The 20,141-nt window shown below is 37.0% G+C and overlaps 2 protein-coding genes across 2 annotated transcripts in view; one reads left to right on the top strand and one right to left on the bottom strand.

The window, feature by feature from the left end:
- LOC134669473 (elongation factor-like GTPase 1) overlaps nucleotides 1-20,141 on the bottom strand; it is a 260,990-nt gene that overhangs the window by 223,535 nt on the left and 17,314 nt on the right. The gene's annotated exons all lie outside the window — the stretch shown is intronic.
- Nucleotides 1-20,141, top strand: part of LOC134669476 (dystroglycan 1) — a 141,062-nt gene that overhangs the window by 112,935 nt on the left and 7,986 nt on the right. The window lies entirely within an intron of this gene.

Here is a 20,141-nt window from a genome sequence, read left to right as displayed (position 1 = left end):
AGAGACTCTGTTAGTTTTAACTAGGTCGGTGTGATCACTCCTTCACTTTGGGATTTATAAGAATATCGTACCCTATGTAGGGCTTAAGCTCTTAATCTATTAATATGACGTGTCGTTAAGGATGTTAAGGGCGTGAAATAACGATATGATGAATGAGTTCGAAAAAAGCTACACTACATCTCGTCTTGGCGAAGCCACTACCGCGCCCCCAGGTATGCAAGCCCTAGTGAAAAGTTTTTCGGAGATTGTCTAAGTCTTTTTCTTATAGTAGTCGAGTAAAAGAGATAGAAATAGACCAAATTCACCGCAGACCCCCTGATGAGGTCAAACTTATATGGTCGAGTAGCGTTGTGAAAACCGCCCAGTGTTGAGGCTGGTCGCGGCCGATGAACGCTCAATGCATTCATTCTCCAAAACTGCATTAACTCCAAAACTAATCATTCAAAACTCAATCTTATTACAATCTCAACAAAGTTTAAAAAGTTTTGCGTAGCGAAATGAGTTGATGCTGTTTTTATTTGTAAACTTCTTGATCGTTTGTGGACCGGCAAAGTTCGTCGAGTGTGACACTGGGTGCAAATGAAGGGTACGATGAAATTTTCGCGAGAGAACGGACGGACATTGATGCGTTCGGGAACGAAAAAATTGGCGGGAATATTCCGGGAATAATGCTATAAGTGGCAAAGAAAAGTGAATACAAAATCTGAATTTGATTTCTGTGGGGGATTTATAATTTTTTTATGTGAAAATGTTTTTATCTTATTTTTGAAAGTACTTATTTATTTTTAATGACAAATTTTATGGCATAAAAGTTGAGTTACTACCTCCTGACCTCCTGGAGTACTGACTCCTTTAAGAGCCCTTCAACGTGCACACTAGCGCCACAGCAAAAAAATCGTCATTATTTAAATTTAACGAAAGATATTGAAAAATGGGGGCCGCTACGTACTGTATTGTGTATTTACGTACCTTTTGAATACATCAAACTACTTTCTATGTTGCTGGTTTCGTCGATCTAGGAACTTAAAACAAAAAGGGCCGTTTTAACTTTGGACGCATAGATTGACAAATCCAGCAACATAAAAACTAGATTGACGTATTCAAAAGGCACTTAAATACACAATACAGTACGTAGCGGCCCCCTTTTTTCAATATCTTTCGTTAAATTTAAATAATCACGATTATTTAGCTGTGGCGCTAGTGTGCACGTTGAAGGGCTCTTAACTCAACTAGGCTGCCAAGTAATTTATCCGGCTAACGTCCAATACAACGCTAGTAATTATGCCTGTAAGTGTAAATATTCGTAATTTATTGCGTAAGTATAGGTAATTACTGCTTTTATGTATTATTATAATAAACAAAGATAATTCATATTTGTATAACTTTCTTAGATAGGTATCTATTTATATTTCCGCTATACTTATAGCAGAATGAAAATTGGAATGCACGATATGAAACGGGAACACTTTTGGAGATAAGAAAATGACTGGATGGTAAAGAAATGGAAATTAAAACCGCGTTTTTAGAAAAAAAATATCGATATTCCCCTTTTATGTATTTTTATGGTGAAAGTACGTTGTTTAAGTTGGGAATATCGCCGCGGATGGCACGTCACGTCACTACGCCCAAATACATTATTGAAAAATCGTCACGTTTCAGATTTACGGTAGGTCGTTGTTCGGGATACGGTTATGTTTCAAGGGTAAACAGAAATTTGGGTCAGGACAACAAAACGTGTTCGCACGTGCTCCATCTCGGGTTTATTTTTCCTTTTATCTAATTCAGTATACGGGTCTAAAAGAGTATTATGTGCGAGCGAATTCGATTTATGAAGTTGATTTTATTAAGTCCCGCTTTAGGTTTTTTTTCGTGGTTAGAGGTGTTATCTCCAGTTACTATATATTTATATCCATTATTTTAATTTACTTTTCAATAAGTATAAAAAATTGATTAATATTGTTTTTTTTTTGTTTTCAGGTAAAGCCTACAACTACTACAAACACAAGGAATGTAGGTAAAACACTGATCTCAAACAAATTCAGACAAATCCTGGAATTTCCAGGGTAAAAAAATTACCATTACCTAAATGTAATACAGACAAGTCTCTCATCTCCAAATTTCCTAAACGAACTTAAGTTCCTTCTACCACTGGGTCATTAGTGTCATTACAATGTAAAACTAATATATCTTTAAATAAACATTACCAGCAGATCATGATCCAGTTATTAAACTAGACTGGGCTTCGCAACAAGGCCATAACAAACAACCGCAGATATGACGAGGCATGTAGCCATTTTAATTATACCCTTTGAATCCTGTTTGAGCTGTCGCGTACCACATAATTTTATAACATTAAAAGCCATTTTAAACACACGTTTAATAAGAAAAATGTTAATAGTTTACATTTGCATTTAAGTAACAAGTCAGTTAACCTCCAAGGTCGGCAAACTCCTCCTAATATCCTTCAAATATGAGGAGGGTTGGCCGATATAAGAGGAGGCATAACGCAAATTACAGTTCGGGAATTAAATTATTACTTACCCAATTGAATTATTATACCCTATGGTATTCCGCACTACGCAAGCGAAGGGATTATATTATATAGCTCAATAATTACTTTCATTTCATATAAGAGAAGGCTTTGTGTTCACTAGTGAGACGTAACGTACGGTTGGCCAAAAAATAAGTGCATTCCCTTTGCCAGGGAGGTTTTGGGATTATACTGAGCAACTTTTACTATGGGACCAGCCCCGAAATCGCGAAACGTTTAACTTTACGATAATTTACGTCCGTAACGAATAAATGGTAACCTATGCGTAATAATTCGTCTGTCCGTATAAGCAGCAGAGCCTGCAAAAAATGCAAGAAAACCTACATGCATACACTTAAAAACCCTACTCCCTACACAAGTCTTAATTAAGTAACCACGTTTTTATGCAATTTTATTTACAGTACGTTTAGAATCAGATATTATTGAACAGTACTTAATTGACGATCGAGCACCTAGTTCACGTCAGCGGGAAAAAAGATCTATGTTGATGGCTGAACAATGTACCAACATAAAGTTAATAAGCGGTTGGCCATTATGTTGTAAAGTATCAAGATGTTGCGGTCCGCGTAGGGGAAGTTCTCAGATCGCAGATAGGGTAGGGAGGTCATTTAGCAATGGGAAATAATTGCGTGTACATCTCATAAAGTTTTTATACGGTTTTTTGTTATTCTGATCTGAGAGTTGTGTTGAGATTGTAGATTCCGTTGTATACTCGTATAAATATAATATACTGGCTGGTCCACCTCCAAAGAATGGGTGAAGATCGTGCTGTAAAGAGAGCATACTTGAGTCGACCGACTGGACGCCGTCCGGACGCGTCCTGTAGGTCATCCTAAGTATCGGCGGGCGGATAGAGTGGAGGCAGACCTACGGGAGCCCGGTGTCAGTGAAAATTGGCTTGTATCCGCGCAGGACCGGGTAAAATGGCGTGATCTTGTGTTAGAAGCGAAGACTCATTTTGGGTCATCGTGGGACCGGATAAATTATTGGCGTGCTCTTGTGTTGGAGGCCAAGACTCATTTTGGGTCATCGCGGGACCGGGTAAAATGGCGTGCTCTTGTGTTGGAGGCCAAGACTCATTTTGGGTCAACGCGGGACCGGGTAAAATGGCGTGCTCTTGTGTTGGAGGCCAAGACTCATTTTGGGTCAACGCGGGACCGGGTAATATGGCGTGCTCTTGTGTTGGAGGCCAAGACTCATTTTGGGTCATCGCGCCAAACTAGTAAGTAAGTAAGCCACTTATTCTCTACAGACCGGGTATAAACATTTGCCAGCTTATTTAATTGTGTCATATTTAAAAAGAGACAAAAGTTAATTATACGTGTAGGACGTAGGCTGGGCGCTTACGGCGTTATTTATAATTAAGCATTTATCAAATCTAACATGTCGTTGATAATGTTTGTCCCTATCTGTCATTGTGACATTTGTGTATCGCAGAAAGAGACATAATCGTTATTTAAAAGAGGTATACCATGTTTTACGAATAAGGAAGAAATAATAGAAATAATCCCTAAAGTGTACTTCGTACTTCCACTATTTCTACTAGTCTAGTTCAAATTGTAATATGTAGTCAAATAAATCGAGAACGAATAGACAAAGAGTTCAATATGTTTGCAAGTCTAAAGCTTTATATCCTTTGAGAGCGTCTGTCCAATCGTACAGATATCTAACCTGAGTACAGATACCTTTCCTGCTTACCTAGAGCAAAGATACATTGAGTAAGATGCGTAATAAAATCTGAAACAATTTCATGCTTCCAATTTGGTAAACGAGATGGCGCTGTTTAGCATTTTGCGGTAACTCTGATTGTCAAACTGCCCGATTCGAACTTTGAGATACGTTGCTTAAGATGTAGAAACGATATGGATTAGATGTGTCAGTGTCAAGAGTGACGTTTTTGTTTGAAGAAACGTCGCATTTGACACTGACATATCTAATCCATGTCGTTTCTAGATCTATTAATTGACATATCTTAAAGTTCGAATCGGGTCGAAAAGTTGATAATTGATAATTCAGTGACCGCAAAACATATGCAGTACAGCGCCATCGGTTTACGGTGTACGATTATTTCTTAGACTTTCTTTCTTTTTTTAGAGAGGCTCAAGTCTTTTGGATCACTATCTTAGGCTTCCTTATTGACTTGGCGAGGTATCTGTGTATACTATTTTTACTGTTCGATGGGGCCGGAAAGCGGCAATGGCAGCGCAGCGGGCCGAGAGTTGACACTTTCCACTGGCCGGAGGACAGAAAAATATATCACTGGTGGACAGACAGTGGACACAAAATATTTCATGTATGAGGCGTGAATGTACAAATGATTCTGAGTAAAATGAGCCCAAAGTCAATATTTTTGAAGACACGAATGAAATGTAATTTTTTTAGGAAACGCTCACTGTATAACCAAAATTTAGAATATATCGATAAAAAAAAGTAGCCGCTTATTAAGCAAAGAATTAATTAAGTCACTTTTAAAAAATGTTATTGGTCACAACAAATATCTGATCTTACATAAAAAAAAACTGAGTATGAGTGGTAAATATATTTTCGACAACTACTTAAGATACCTATTATCGGTATTCCTAGTTCACTAACCTTGATACAATCGCGATGGCACAGACCGCTTCACGAGGCGATCATGATTGTAAGATTTACTTTTAAGGTAAACATATCGGCCGATCTTAACATTGACCTATCATAACGGAGTTTACGCGGTTTGTCACAGATCACTTGATTAGTGCATAATTTCTCGGAAACGTTCGTATTTGTCATGCTACTTCAGTCATAGTCAGTACTTTAAGTGCCGAGACTGATTGAAATTAACGGCGTATGCGGATAGTTTAAAAAAAGTTAGACATTTTCTCGGAAATTTCTGGACAGTTTCATTTGGGTTTTCGTAAGAATTTTTTTTTATTAGTTTATTTCGTAAAAGAAGACACGGGTTGTGTTGTTTGATTTCTGTAATACTAAATATTACATAAATTTATTTCGACTTGATTATAATCCAACAGTAATTGAGGAGTCGATACAAGCTAAAATAATAATTTTAGAGTATATAACCAAAACTCGGCAGAGTCAAATAAAAGCAAAAAAAGTAGCTAGTTCGTAAGAGACAATGTAATGGAATGCTCCAAAAAGTAATAAGATCCCAAAACCAGTGATCGATCATTCAACCTGGCCGTATATTCCCATAGCTTACAGAAACTGACCCAGCATAACTGTAACCTTAAACGTAACAACAATGTTTAATTAGATGGACACTGATTGGAACACAAAGATTCGCTTACTATTGGAACCACATTGGAACATTTCTGGACGTGACGTCCGGCGTATAATAGCAAGCAATGGTGTTTCGCTTACCGAGCAGGCCGCGTAGCCAAGATGCCAATCGCTAACGCTCCGTAGCGATCGAAACGCAACTGTCACTGTCACACTAATGGGGAAGAGTGATAGAGATACATAATGCTTTTCGTTGTCGAAGCGATAGCGATTGTAACCTTGGCTAGGGGGCCAGGGTCAAGAAAGCAATGTTAACCACTAAATATTATGTAGGTACGTATAATTCTGGCTTGTTAGTTAAAGAAGTAGTTACAGTCCTGGCTAAGCAGTCTTGGTCTTTCGTTTTGGGTGGCGTTAGGTATATTTTTATATCAGCAAATATAAATTTTTGGGCGAAAACTCTGCATTTTAATAGTAGTAGGTAATTTCAGTTTTGTGTCATGACATCTCAAAGCTTTGGTACGTTCCGTGAAGGTACGGGGTGATTACAGATCTTCCCATGCAAATAACATAATCAAAAAATTTCATCATTTACCTATGTCAAATTTTGTTTGAAAATTAAACACTATGACAGCAAAAACTTTGTGTCAAGTCAGTGTAAAGTTAGCTTAGACGGAGTTGCGTCTCCCTCGTGAATGGGTGTCACGTTACACTGGCGCCTTAGATCCCGACTGAACAGCGCAAGCGCACTAATTCGGAACAATCGGCCAGGATTAACCTCCTCTAACCTCCTGATGACTTGGTCTCCGGCGCCTCGCGCTGTTATCCGACCACCATCAGAACGGTATTCGCTAAGCGGTTAACTTTACCGATAACCCCTCTTTTAATGGCGCATAGTGGGTATGGATACGAAAAAGGTGAACTTGAGAACAAAAGTAAAATTTGTTAAAGTGGATTTGCATGGGAAAACCATGATTTTTTTTGCATTCAAAAGCGCTATACTACACGTAATTTGCATGGACCTCTTTGATTGTCCAAAACATCATAATAATTTCTAGTCTGGCTCTTGTCGGTGGAGTAGACGCCAGTTTGGCGATACTAAGTCAAGTTTCATAGGGCCCTGTAAGACACATTTGTTTTTTTCTTTTAGTTGTTAGTTCATATAGCTTGCTCGTGGTTTTCTTTTCTTTTGATTTTCCAAAAAGCAAACCTTATCCTTCGTCTTTTTCGTATTTGATACAACGGTGTCGCAGATCGAATCACAAGTACTTTATACCGCTCTGTTTATCCACAAACCACAAAAATTAATCAATCGTCGAAGCATAAAGTGAAAGCCGCGGAGCCCTTAAATTAAATTTTAGTGGAATCGACCAAATTGATGATTCGCAGGGCGCCCCAGTGAAAGTTGGTGCGATGATGTATAAAAATAACAAAAAGTTGTGACCAGAGATAGTGGCGACGTGAAGGTCGGAAGAGAGCATCGTTATTCTACTAACTTTACAAACTGTCCGCCTTAACTGGACCTGTAGAATTAGACCAAGAAAAGTCTGCAGCGATTTTGAGAGCCCACGCAGTGCAAGTGTTATTTATACGTGATAATTTCATAGAAGTTGAGGTTTAAAATGATAGTTGTACTGCGCGGGCTATCAAAATCGCTGAAGACTTTTCTCGGTCTGTCTGACTCTATAAATCCTATCATTTCTTTATTCAGAAAAGTTCACAAGCCTCAGTTAAGTTAATATAAGTTAGTATAAGTTTTATCCCTTTCTTACAAATACATAAGTCAAAATGACAGATGAAGACAAACGATCCATTTTAAGTACGTAAACGGCAGCTCGTCTTTTATGCCGAAAATAACCGAATTATTCGTAACAATTGTCCGGTCCGAAACTTTATAAATATGACATTTAGGTATTTGGCCATATCCAAAATTCCGCTCTACGGCCCTTCACAATATTCCGCCTGTCACAATATTTTTAGAATGATATGAAAAGTGGCATGATTAGAAACATTGATTAGTCCCCTTTAAATGTAGTGGTAGTTTTGTTACTTTTGTAAGTACAACTTTTACTCAATAATTTAAGAATTGCTGTGTTTTGGCAGCAACAATAATTTTTAAGAATGCCGGGCATAAGTCTTTATTTTAGTTTATTTATTTTCCACCAATAGTTCTTCAATTGTTGTCCTCAAAATGGCGTTTAAGAAGAATGACCTAAACTTGTTACAAATGAAAGGTCAGATTATATTTGGTAGGAGAGAAGAAGACGGAAATATTGTGAATAGTTCGCGATGTGCGTAGCGCACGGCGCACGTGCCAATACTCTTTTCTGTACCATCATATTTTGTTGTAAAGAGAAAGCAAAAGTGTCAAAATAGCGATGATGATGTTATTCTGTTTCTGTATAGATCTTTTACTCAGTACCTACCTACATTCTTTGTCAGTTATAACCATACACAAGTTGGCTTAAAGTTTTGAATTAAGTCATTTAGAACTATATAAACGGATTGTATCGTAATGAATTAAAAAAACTGGGCAAGTGCGAGTAGGATTCGCGCACGAAGGGTTCCGTACCATAATGAAAAAAAAAAAAAAACAAAAACAAAAAAAAACGGTCACCCACCCAAGTACTGACCACTCCCGACGTTGCTTAACTTTGGTCAAAAATCACCTTTGTTGTATGGGAGCCCCATTTAAATCTTTATTTTATTCTGTTTTTAGTATTTGTTGTTATAGCGGCAACAGAAATACATCATCTGTGAAAATTTCAACTGTCTAGCTATCACGGTTCGTGAGATATAGCCTGGTGACAGACGGACGGACGGACGGACAACGAAGTCTTAGTAATAGGGTCCCGTTTTACCCTTTGGGTACGGAACCCTAAAAATATCCCGATGATTCGAATTTTTCACAGCGTTCGTAGTCAAAGGGATACCACAGTTCGCTGTGACCGATTACAAAGATTTTTTTTTCATGAGTATTGAGTATATAACTATCGAGGTAGCCGGAGATAATATCAATTCAACCACCCAATTTACCAGATTAAACAGGATGGTATTTTTCAATGGGACACTGAGGGCAGCTACCAGATCCTGCTTCTCAGAAATATCTTAAGAAATCATCCTTAACTAATTAATTAACGATTATTGACATTCACAAAAAAAAAATCTAATACAATCAATGAATCTTCGATTACAACTCAAATGACAAGAGCACAAAAGCCTCGTTGTGTTACAGATTACAAGAGTAGATATAACCACCGACAAGATACTATCGAAATCAGATCTCACAGCATGCTATGATTTTACCAACCCATGTATGTAATATAATTTAGAACGAGGTGTCCAATCGTTTCGTTTCTAAGTATAATCTGTGTGACGTAGTGCGTAAAAGCGAAGTCAATTTACACCAGTTTTTATCTTTATTATAACTCAAAACCAAAATAAGTTTGGTGTATCAAATAACAAGAACACAAAGCCTCGTTGTGAGCTGATATGTCAATGCAGGTTACTAGAGTAGATAAAACCACCGACAAGATATTATCAAAATTAAATCTCGCAGCAGGTGCACATTGTACGACACTGGGGGCCCGATTCGGATTTTAAAATAAACATCTTTTAGAGATCACCAAGATACGATAACGATATGTTTAAGATCTAACCTGTCAAATTTGACATTTGCGCGATTCTGGAGATACTCTTGAACGATTTCCACAGGATATGACTTAGAGATCCAATTCACATCTAATAGATATCTTACTCTATCTAACGTAAAAGTGACGTTGGTTGCCCGAATTGCGCTGCAAAAGAGAACTAGTTGTATCTAAACTATAGCGTATCTAGAATGGATCTAGTACGTGTCGTCTCTTGTGAATATCTTGAAGTTCGAATACGGCAGTGGGGCTCCGGAGCGTAACGGTTGTTTGTTCACTTTACACGATCGTTTACACGTGTCAGAGACGAATAGATGAAACAGACTGTCGCCCTTTAACATATTCAGTGGCGAAAACCCGACTATCGGGTATTTTATGATTTCGTTCCCAGGCCGGACGACCCGATAGTCGGGATCGTGGTACTACTGCTTTATATGGCGAAATTGTTGTGGCCTGGCGCGGACGTCTTGTTTGGCTGGGTGGCGATGAATGTGTTAAAGTGAGAAATAAAATAAAATAAAAATTATTCGTCTTACTCAAAACCTCTGCCATACCTTTGTTAAATTTTGTTTCTTTGTAACAAACAGAAATGGCAAGATGACGGATTTGTTAGCCCTTTATAAGGCATAAGGGTGTCAGGAATTATGCAAAATTGAACTCTATCACTTTGAAATAAAGTTCAAAATCATGTGGGAAATTTCCCTCTGCCTTATAAAGGCTTAGATTTGATAGACGTTTATTAATAACGCGAATACGGACTTTTCATAGGTTAACGTAGTCTTATTAAGTTCAGCTTGTCACCTAGTGTAAAACTGTTTGACATCATTTCATCAAAACGGGCTCTACAGTTTTACGCTACGTCTAGCCTTCCTTCCGTAGGCATAGTAAGTGAAAATAGTGCATCCAAATGTCACGCGGACGCCCGCCGTCAACGGTCAAATAATATTTGCAGAGTTTAAGATTTTACTATAATATTTTCCATAGTATCGCCAAGCCATTTCAACAGTTTTCGACAAATGAACAAAATTCTATGTTGCTCTGTTTAAAGGCTTTCCCGCGCTGTCTCTCGGTCGCTTCTAAGGAACCTTTCCACCCCACCAGTCATAATTTAGCGATCAGTTGTCTTTATCATTTACTCATCAATGTCGATCGAAGCTATATTTGAACATCAAGAGATAAATGAGCAATGTCATATGTATCAAAGGGTACCAGAATTATATTCGTGTAATAAGTGACTTGTAAACTAAATAAGTTTATTAACCTGATCTGCCGACGTGACAGAGCAATTGGCAGAAAATCGCGGCACCTGACCGTGAAGAATTGCCGATGTTGTTGACAATCGGTATGTTGCAGTGTTCTGTGAAATACCTAAAACAGTGTAGCTCGTCTACACGATGGGCCAACGCCGGCCACTCCAAGGGACGCATTTATGCGTTAGAGGGAGCAAGTGGTATTGCTATCTCATTCTACCGCATGGCTGCGTCCCTTAGAGTAGCCGGCGTTGGCCCATCGTGTAGAGGAGCCATTATAAAATCAAGAGCGGGAACGGGGGAGGGCCATATTAGAACGGAGCGGCATTTTATAATGTGCCTTCCACTTTAGGTAAATGCAGGGTTCGAGTTTACTCGCTTAACTGGACTACTTTTATTAGGGTTCCGAACCCAAATGGTAAAAACGGGACCCTATTACTAAGACTGCACTGTCCGTCTGTCTGTTACCCGGCTGTATCTCATGATCCGTGATAGCTGCACAGTTGACATTTTCACAGATGATGTATTCCTGTTGCCGCTATAACAAAAATACTAAAAAGTACGGAACCCTCGGTGGGCAAGTCCGAATCGCACTAGTCCGGGTTTTTTATGGGACAAACCCCGGAATCGCGAAAAAAATATTGGTAGTTTCACATGAGAGAGCCCATTATTTTGCGATTTCGGGATTGGTGCCATAATAAAAGTAGCTCTGTTTTGCGAGTAGAAACCCTGCAGTAAAAGTCCCATATAAATAGTGGACGGCATGCAATACAGGGTGTTACTGACCAAGGGGCTTTAAATCCAGGGCTCGATTCTACTCGCTAAACTGAGCTACTTTTATTATGGCACCAACCCGGAAATCCCGAAAAAAATTTTTACCTTTTCATACATTTCGGCTGATCAGATGTCGACGTTTTCTAATGAAAAGCCAAAAAATTTTCCCCGATTTTAGGGTTGGTCTCATAGTAAAAGTAGCTCAGTTTAGCGAGTAAAATCAAGCGCTGGAATTAAAGCTCCATGGTCAGACAGATACTGTATACAAAGGATGCCAGTGCCACCTACTGAGGATATTTCGAAAATGAGAACCATGAAGCAAACCTATTTAATTATTTTATCTAACGCACATATCATAAACCCTCTATGCCTTCAAAATCCGTAAATAATGGCCAACATTAAGATAAACTGTTTTGTTACAGCAAATTTCGGTATCGTCTTGGGTCGTTCCATTCGTTTTTCGTCAAGTTCTTAAATTAGTCCTATTCTGCTTTCGTCACTCATTCTACATTCATCACAATCGTCGGTGGTTTTCAATGTAGAATGCGTGACGAAAGCAGAATAGGACTAATTTAAGAACTTGACGAAAAACGAATGGGACGACCCAAGACGATACCCAAATTTCTTATATGTGACAGCTGACAATGTTGTAATAGCTTCATTACTATATCAAAATAGATTTGTTAATTACAAATTAATTACCCTTCCTACAGTTTTTACATCTTAACAACCTGGATATATCACCACAAGACGTCATTTCAAACCTTGTCAGCAACACACATCAATCAGGCCGATTTTTTATCGGATTCAACTAAGTTGCACACTTGCCCGGCCACAATTTGTTCCCTTATACGTGTTATACTTGTTTTATCGTTTCTCAAGGGAACCCTACTGATTTATATCTTATTTATCTGCCAACTTTATCGCTATTGAGAATTGCTTCTGATTTTTTCCTGTACTAAGCTTTTCTTTGCTATTTTGTCTGCGCGCGTATGTTCAATTGAATGGATGTTTACAAAAACAACATAACTGCTTAGAGCGGTTGACACTTTATTAAGAACTTTATTAATCGTTTCAGGTGTCAACCAGTGTTGTCAGTTATGTTGTTTTTGTAAACATCCCTTCAATTAGATGTCTCAGATAAAGTTGGCCCATTTTCAAAGTTTCGCGAACTTCGGGGTCATTCGTGGTGCATTGAGCAACAATCAATTTGTTGGAACGACAATAGTGTTCGCACGGAGTACGGAGTCACCCAAGCCCAACGCTCCCATTCAATGCTTCTATGTCAATGATCTAGCCATTGACGAGTTTAACTACAGTGTGTTTTATTTTCTTGTCTTTCGGTTGTTTAAGGCCGAGGGTAAAAAAAGTTAATTGGTACGAACGAGTGAATGAATGAGTGTACATACATGACTCGGGTTATGAGTCTCCGCGCATACGAGTAAAGCTTTCTAGTCTTTTGATTCGTGAGCAAATACCTTTTTGAAGCGTAACTGGACTGGAAGAGCACTCGATCCAATATACCTTATGATTTTATATATAGAGAGAGAAGACTTCATCGCTTTCGATAACAGCGACCTTAAATCAGCCTTAATATGGCTGGCTAGGCCAAATTTGGCCCTAAATACTCTACTGTACGTGTGAAAATAAAATTCTCGAACCGCGTTGAACGTATATACGAAGGAGAGCTAAGGTCTCTCTTTTCATAACTGGCTTATACGTCTAAGGTGTGACGCGGTTATCATCGAATGTTTTGACGTCCATCAATAACATGGACTTCTTAATTTTATTATAAAGAGTCCATAGAAGTACTTAAGGTCTATATATAGGCAGTATATCTAAACTAAATACACATCACACTGTATCAGTGAGCTTCTATCGAACTTCTAACAACAATTCCATTCGCACGCGAGAAGACAATGAGCATGGCAGAGCAGTTATGTTATTGCTATCGCATACCGAGCTAGAGCGAATTGAGGGGTGAACACACAAAATTGGAGTTTTATATTGAATTTTTACACAATTTAAGGTATTATATTATAAGAATTTTAAGGAAAGATGGTGTAAGACTATCACACGTATGGACTCCCCATAGGTGCTGTTTGTCTTGCCCCGAGCAATATAAACTACTTATGTTAGTCTTACCCCACCTTAGGTGCGTTAAGGGATGCCATGAGAAAATTCAGGCATACTTTTACTAAAACCTTAAACTTAAAAATAATATGTTGGCTCGATAGAAAAAAATCACGAAGATACGTCTATTTTTAAATACTTTCAGTTGTAGGTATATCAATACCCTGCATATTTACTCTCATACAATTTTAGTTTGTTTCCTTCTAGTTTCCTGACCTTATGCCCCTCTGAACAATGAGGTCATGTTATCCTGGTTGCTTTAGAACTCGAATGATAACACCGATGTAAATATAGTTCGAGCAGACATTCTTCAATTGAAGTTATCGGTTGTATCTCAGCAATTCTAACTTTAACTATGCGTAGAGTGGAGTAAAAAGCATTGTTAATTCTACTTCCGTGATCGCTTTGTGATGGTTCGTTTGAACAAGTTTTGATACCTATGCTTGATAAATGTCTAGTTATCTTTCTACGTAATTATATAAAGCTCAATTTGATAAACTGAAGGATTCATCATTGTTAAAGATGTATTCGGGTAATGTTAAAGCGCTATGGTGGGAGGACGCGGGGTCAAACCCCGGCTCGTACCAATGAGTTTTTCGGAACTTAAGAACGAAATATCAGTCGCTTTTCGGTGGAGGAAAACACCGTGAGGAAACCGGACTAATCCCAATAAGGCCTAGTTTACCCTCTGGGTTGGAAAAATATAACACAGTTAGTTAAACATGGGTCGACAAATTTTTAGTAAAAAAAGAGAATTGGTAATCTTAAGAAACATAAAAAAAATCTATTTACATAGGTACAGGTATAGGTTACCTATATTCTGGCCACGAATATTAACTCTGATATAATTTGTGACAACATGCGAGTAAATTTTATCTCGCTTTTCACAGATATGCACAAAATTGCTTCATTAAAAATAAATTTGAAATCTCCTTGAAACCTTAATCATATTATGTATCATATGATACCCTTAAACTTAATAACTATTCAGTGATTCAGCACCGAAAAACTACCAAACTATATATACTCGTAGTTCAGTACTACACCCAGTGAACGCATATATTTAGTATGGAAACCGCCTTTAGGAACATTACCGTTCAAATTCTCGGGCCCAATTAGCACACATACACAATTACGCCTACATTCAAATAAGACGACGCGCTTACAGAGCCTGTAATCAAAGCTGGTAAACGAAATAATAGTCGTCTTTATTATACTAATGGTACATAGCTAAGTGTAGATGAAATGCATATAATGTCAATAACTACCAATCAGCGACATTAATCCGCTAATAACCTTCTTGCTGTACGTACTGGCCGCTGAGAGTTCGCGGCTCATATTTGATTAGAATATGACTTGGACAGGGATAGGTTTATGCCATACATTGAAGAACCAGTCAAATAATTCACGTATAATAATTTAATGCAGATTAAAAGATGACTAGTTAAAATGTTGTTATGAAATGACAGACTAACTCAACATAAGTAAATATATCATTGTTGTATAAATGTATTCCGCTATAATAAGTATTTTGTATATTTTAGTATCAATTTGTATGGCAGTGCGAAGTTACGTTCAAGTATAGTCTGTCCGTTTTTCTAAGATAAAGTAAGTAAATGTATGGCGAACTTGATCTTAGAAATCGGACTGGCTATACAGTCTGCAAAATTTACATGGGTACACGAATCGGGTCAAAAATATTTAAACAGGCGGAGTCACAATAAATCCCCACTTCCAGTTCCAATGGAAATATTTTATATGTATATAGCCGGTCAAGCAAATTTGTCATTAGAAAAAAAAGTGCAAAATTAAAATTTTGTATGGGGCCACAGCCATTCGCGCGCTTACATTTTCTAAATTTGCCGCTCTTTTCTACTGACGGAAATGGCTTGAGAGAGAACCTACATATATGCACAAAAGAGATAGGTACAGAAATCAATCTACATACAAAGCGCGCTCGAGCAACGCACACATAGACACTGCTCACGGACACGATATCTCGGACCGGATGGGACCACTGCGAGCGCGAGTGCCATCCGCGTCTGTGAACTTTTTTGTGCAATAATGGAGAAACAAAACAAAAAGTTATTATAACTGTACAGTGGACGGTTGTTTAAATTCAACATTAACCGGTGAATTGTCGTTTTTTAAGCTACCAGTGGTTTCAGAGAGAATGCGTATGCGAATTAATTACATTGTACATGAGAATGCGAATTTATTACACTTTAAAATATAATAATCGTGCATTTCGCCAATCTCGAAATCATCGCAAGATATTTTCTGTGGCAAATTTGTAATATAACAATGGCATTAAAATTAAAGTAACTATTTGAGTTATTAATTTATATTTCCATTCTTCCCGTTTCATCCTCAACAATAAATCAAACAACTAGATACGAGATACGATACGATAGATACGAGTGCCACTACCACGATAGTTTTTTGTGCATAAGTCATAGTTCGCAACAATCGCAACCCTAGAGCGACCGCCGAGCGTAGGTATGAAAAGTAAAGTACATACATGTGATTGACTTCTGTACTTATCTGTTTTGTGATATATGTGACAGTAGACGTAGAGGGTGGATTCAAATGATCAACATTTTCAGATAATGTGTGTATTTGTTAAATTAATCCAGTGAAAGCGCGATAGAAAAAAATGTATCTACATGTAGGAGACCGGGTATGATTATCTCACGGGTATATCTCGTGAATAGAACATATTCTAGATATCTTGACAGGCATCCACTCAATTTCATGTCTCTCTAATTGGACAGCTTTTTCCATAGTTCTCTGCGAATAGCATCTTGTGCGAATCTGAATGGAAAGTAATGTAAAATGACAATACCAAATTTGATTATTAATTTGAAATAACTAGGTAGTTTTTTTATAGCTCCATCTCATGAAATAAAAAAGGAAAATACAAATCTGTAAGAAGGAATTTATTACTACATTTATAATTATATAGAAAATACCTAAACTAAACACAAGTTAACAAAATCGTCTACTTTATTTGGCATAACACCATCCCTATTATCCTCGCAATTTAAAAAGTCGTATGTTGTTATGAAAGTCGTATGCAGTTGTTACGTTTTAGCCTAGCACGGTAGTATTGAAAATAAATCGTCATGTTTATTCCAAATTTTACTGAAGTTATCTGTTTACTACAAGTGAAAAGTGATTCCACTGTCCTTAGTATGAACTAAAATAACTTCTGCACCACTTCACGACACATGAAGACATTTTTAATTACAAAAAAACGTTGTTTTTATAAATCAATTTAGCCATCACTCACTGACTGTCATCTCGGTCGAACTGAACTTGCGAATCGAACAGTTTATAAGCACCGCCTACAATCGAATAGTTTACGTTGGGTCATAACTGAGCGGACAGAATACTTCCATGTATATCAGTTCGCTGACTACACCTAATATCCACATACGTTCAATAAGTAATACTAATGTTCTTTTAAATATTGTGTTCCATTCTTAACAAATTTTGCCATAGAACTACAAAATTCCAACAATAACACCTGAACGAAGATATTACTCTTAATTTTGGACCATAGAATCTTCAGGACTATAGTCGGCTTTTACGGCACTCAATTTGTACCCAGGGACCGTTACCGGTATTCTGACTACAGGTTATTATTGAGGTATAACCGGTGTAATTTGAATTTGGGTATTTATATCACTTAAGCTCCGAATAGAGGTATTCGAATACCGGTATTCAATAGTGTTATCGGTTTAGCCAATTGACAACAAATACCACTATTTGATAGTTTACTCCTAAAGCTATTACCGGTAATAAGTAAGTGCCAATACCGGTTGTAGTAGTACCACGATTCGTTCCTTCGCTACTCGTCAAGGACGTTGTCCGGCCCGCTTGTAAAGTTGTAAATACTTAAGATTCGGATCTTAGAATGCCCGTTTTCATGTTGCTGGTGAAATTAGCTGTTAGGTGATGATTTTGACGAATAAATATTTAATAGCGTTCATTTGATTATTTTAATTGTTTTTTTATTGTTGATTTATGTAATTGTATTTTATTATGTATGTAGTTTATAATCTCAAAGATATGAGCGCCGATTAGACGTGCGCGCCGCCGCCATAAGGAGTCCGCGCGCCGCCGCCGCCGCCGGTAGTTTAAAATTCGCGTCGAATATTTTTTTATAAGACAGTATTATGCAGCGTTAAAATATGTAATAGGTTATAGTCCGATAAAAAATAGTTGAAAATTATTGCGGGCGCCACTTCCTACGTAACTCTCACATTTTTGACGTAAAATACTTACTTAAAAATGGCAATAATTACGTACTTACGGAATTTTTCTGGTTATATAATTGAATTTCTACTATTTTATGTCGCACCAACACCATACTAAGTCATTATTTGTCTTATTACAACGTAATGAACCAAATAGATAAAAAAATATTATTACGGTTTTTTTTTCCTGTGCGTTCATCAAGACATCAAGAGACAGACCCGATTTCATTTAAGAAATTTCTTACGAAAATATTGATAAAATTACATGCATTATTGTATACCATTGTTCAGATGTAGCTGCATCCTACGATACCTCGCTAAGTTTGATTTAATGTTAATAAAATGACGCCAATGACTGGTAAAATTTTACCACCTACGAGCTATAAACTTTTTGGAAAAATATAAAAATAATAGGTTTTACTTTAGTTCATAACATAAGTTGACATTATCAGTAAGTGTATTTTCTCAAACATGCAATGAAATATTGATGTTATGTTCCTTATAATAGGTTCCTTATAATAGGTTCCTTATAATAGGCTTATATAAGTCCTCTTTTTTAATTTTCATTTCACAGATATTTGTGACACAGCATCGTGGCATTCATCCATTAAGAAAAACTAGAGGCAGTATTTGCTTTATGGTTCGTAATGACACTCTGCCACTACGCCTATAAAAAAAAACAAAAAACAATGTTTGCTATAATTTGCAGTTTTATTTGTATAAAATTAACATGAACTTAATAAATAATACATTCTATAATCTTAAATTATAAATTTAACTACACAAATAAAAACATTTAAAATATTTCATCTAAACGTTAGCGGTAAAAAGGTCTACTCAAACACGCGTAGTTATATTTTTTAAATTGTTATGGAGGTAAAGTTGAAAAATATTCATTCTGTTTTATTGGATTTATGGTGCGTTGTTGATTTTTTGACTTTAATATGAGTTCCGACGAAATAATGAAATTAATATTAATTGTAATCGTAGGTGTTGGAATTGGCAGCGTAAGCAGCAATAACTTGCTGCCTCTGCCGCCAAGTCAAAGACGAAGTATGTATATGGTTGCTTATGGCAATTTTATTATTTGAGTAACTAAGAAAAATGGTTTACAGTTTATTAGAAACAGTTTTGTGGCATATTTAAAATGAATGTAACTACAAATTCGTCAACACTGTGGAAATTATACTTATTTACTCCATGCATAAAGCAACGATGTATGTGAAACATGATATCAACATGAAAGACTATGTAAACTTATGTGACGAAAACGACAGTCAGACGGATACAAGGCGAAAAAATCAAAGATACATGAAAATATACGGTTAGTAAAAATACACGACTCTTGTAAAACATACGCGTGATAATGATATAGGTACGTGTTGGTTATATTTTGGGTGTAGTTTACTTTTAGTTTTTTCTATAAATAAAACTTGGGTTTCGTGGATTTTTTATTTTATTTATTTCATTGCATGTTTGAGAAAAGCACTATACATACCTCGGCGGGAAATGGGGTTGCCCGCGCTCAGACCTATATGTCTTCGGCCGGCAACCCCTTTCGTCCCGGCCTCTGTAGTAATGTACTATTGTAATTAAAAGCAATTATTCTATATTAATTTAAAAAAAAAACATGATATTGACAAAAAAAAACCTTATGCATATAAAGTACTGTATATTCGGCAACGTCCAAAATACTAGACGTCTTTTCATTATGCAGCGTATCTTTTCATTTACACCGAACCTGGCAACATCCAACATATTTGTCATACCTATGTTTTTTTCGAAACTATTATAAATAGATTTTTTTCATGATTTTTCTACAATAAACAACCACATACCTAATAAGATAATAACACCAAAAAAATGATACTAACACAGTTTTTTAAGATTCTTTTCCCTTGTCGATTTAAAGGTTAAGCATGACTTTTCATACGTCTTAATATTGAAAAGTTGAAAAATTCCACGCCGCCGCCGTGGATTTTTTGGTGGCACGCCGTTGCCCAATTATTTTCGACCGGCGCGCACGTCTAGCGCCGCCCGATAGGCATTTAGCCGGCGACGGTTCGCCGGTCAAAATTGGTTGGCGGTGGCGGCGAATCGGCGGTGTAGCCTTGAAAACTTGGTTTATGCGAAGAGAATTCAAACCTTTTAATTTCAAGGATTATTTATTGAATTATGGTAGGAAAAAAGTTTTTCATAAAACTGTAGATAAGCAGCACAATGAACATCTTTATATTGTGAGGTTACTGTTAATTGAATCTATCACTAATTCACTACACCTTATAAAACAAAGTCCCCCGCCGCG

The sequence above is a fragment of the Cydia fagiglandana genome, chromosome 12, assembly GCF_963556715.1.
Source record: "Cydia fagiglandana chromosome 12, ilCydFagi1.1, whole genome shotgun sequence".
Classification (NCBI taxonomy): Eukaryota; Metazoa; Arthropoda; class Insecta; order Lepidoptera; family Tortricidae; genus Cydia; species Cydia fagiglandana.
This window is presented reverse-complemented; position numbering and strand designations above follow the sequence as displayed.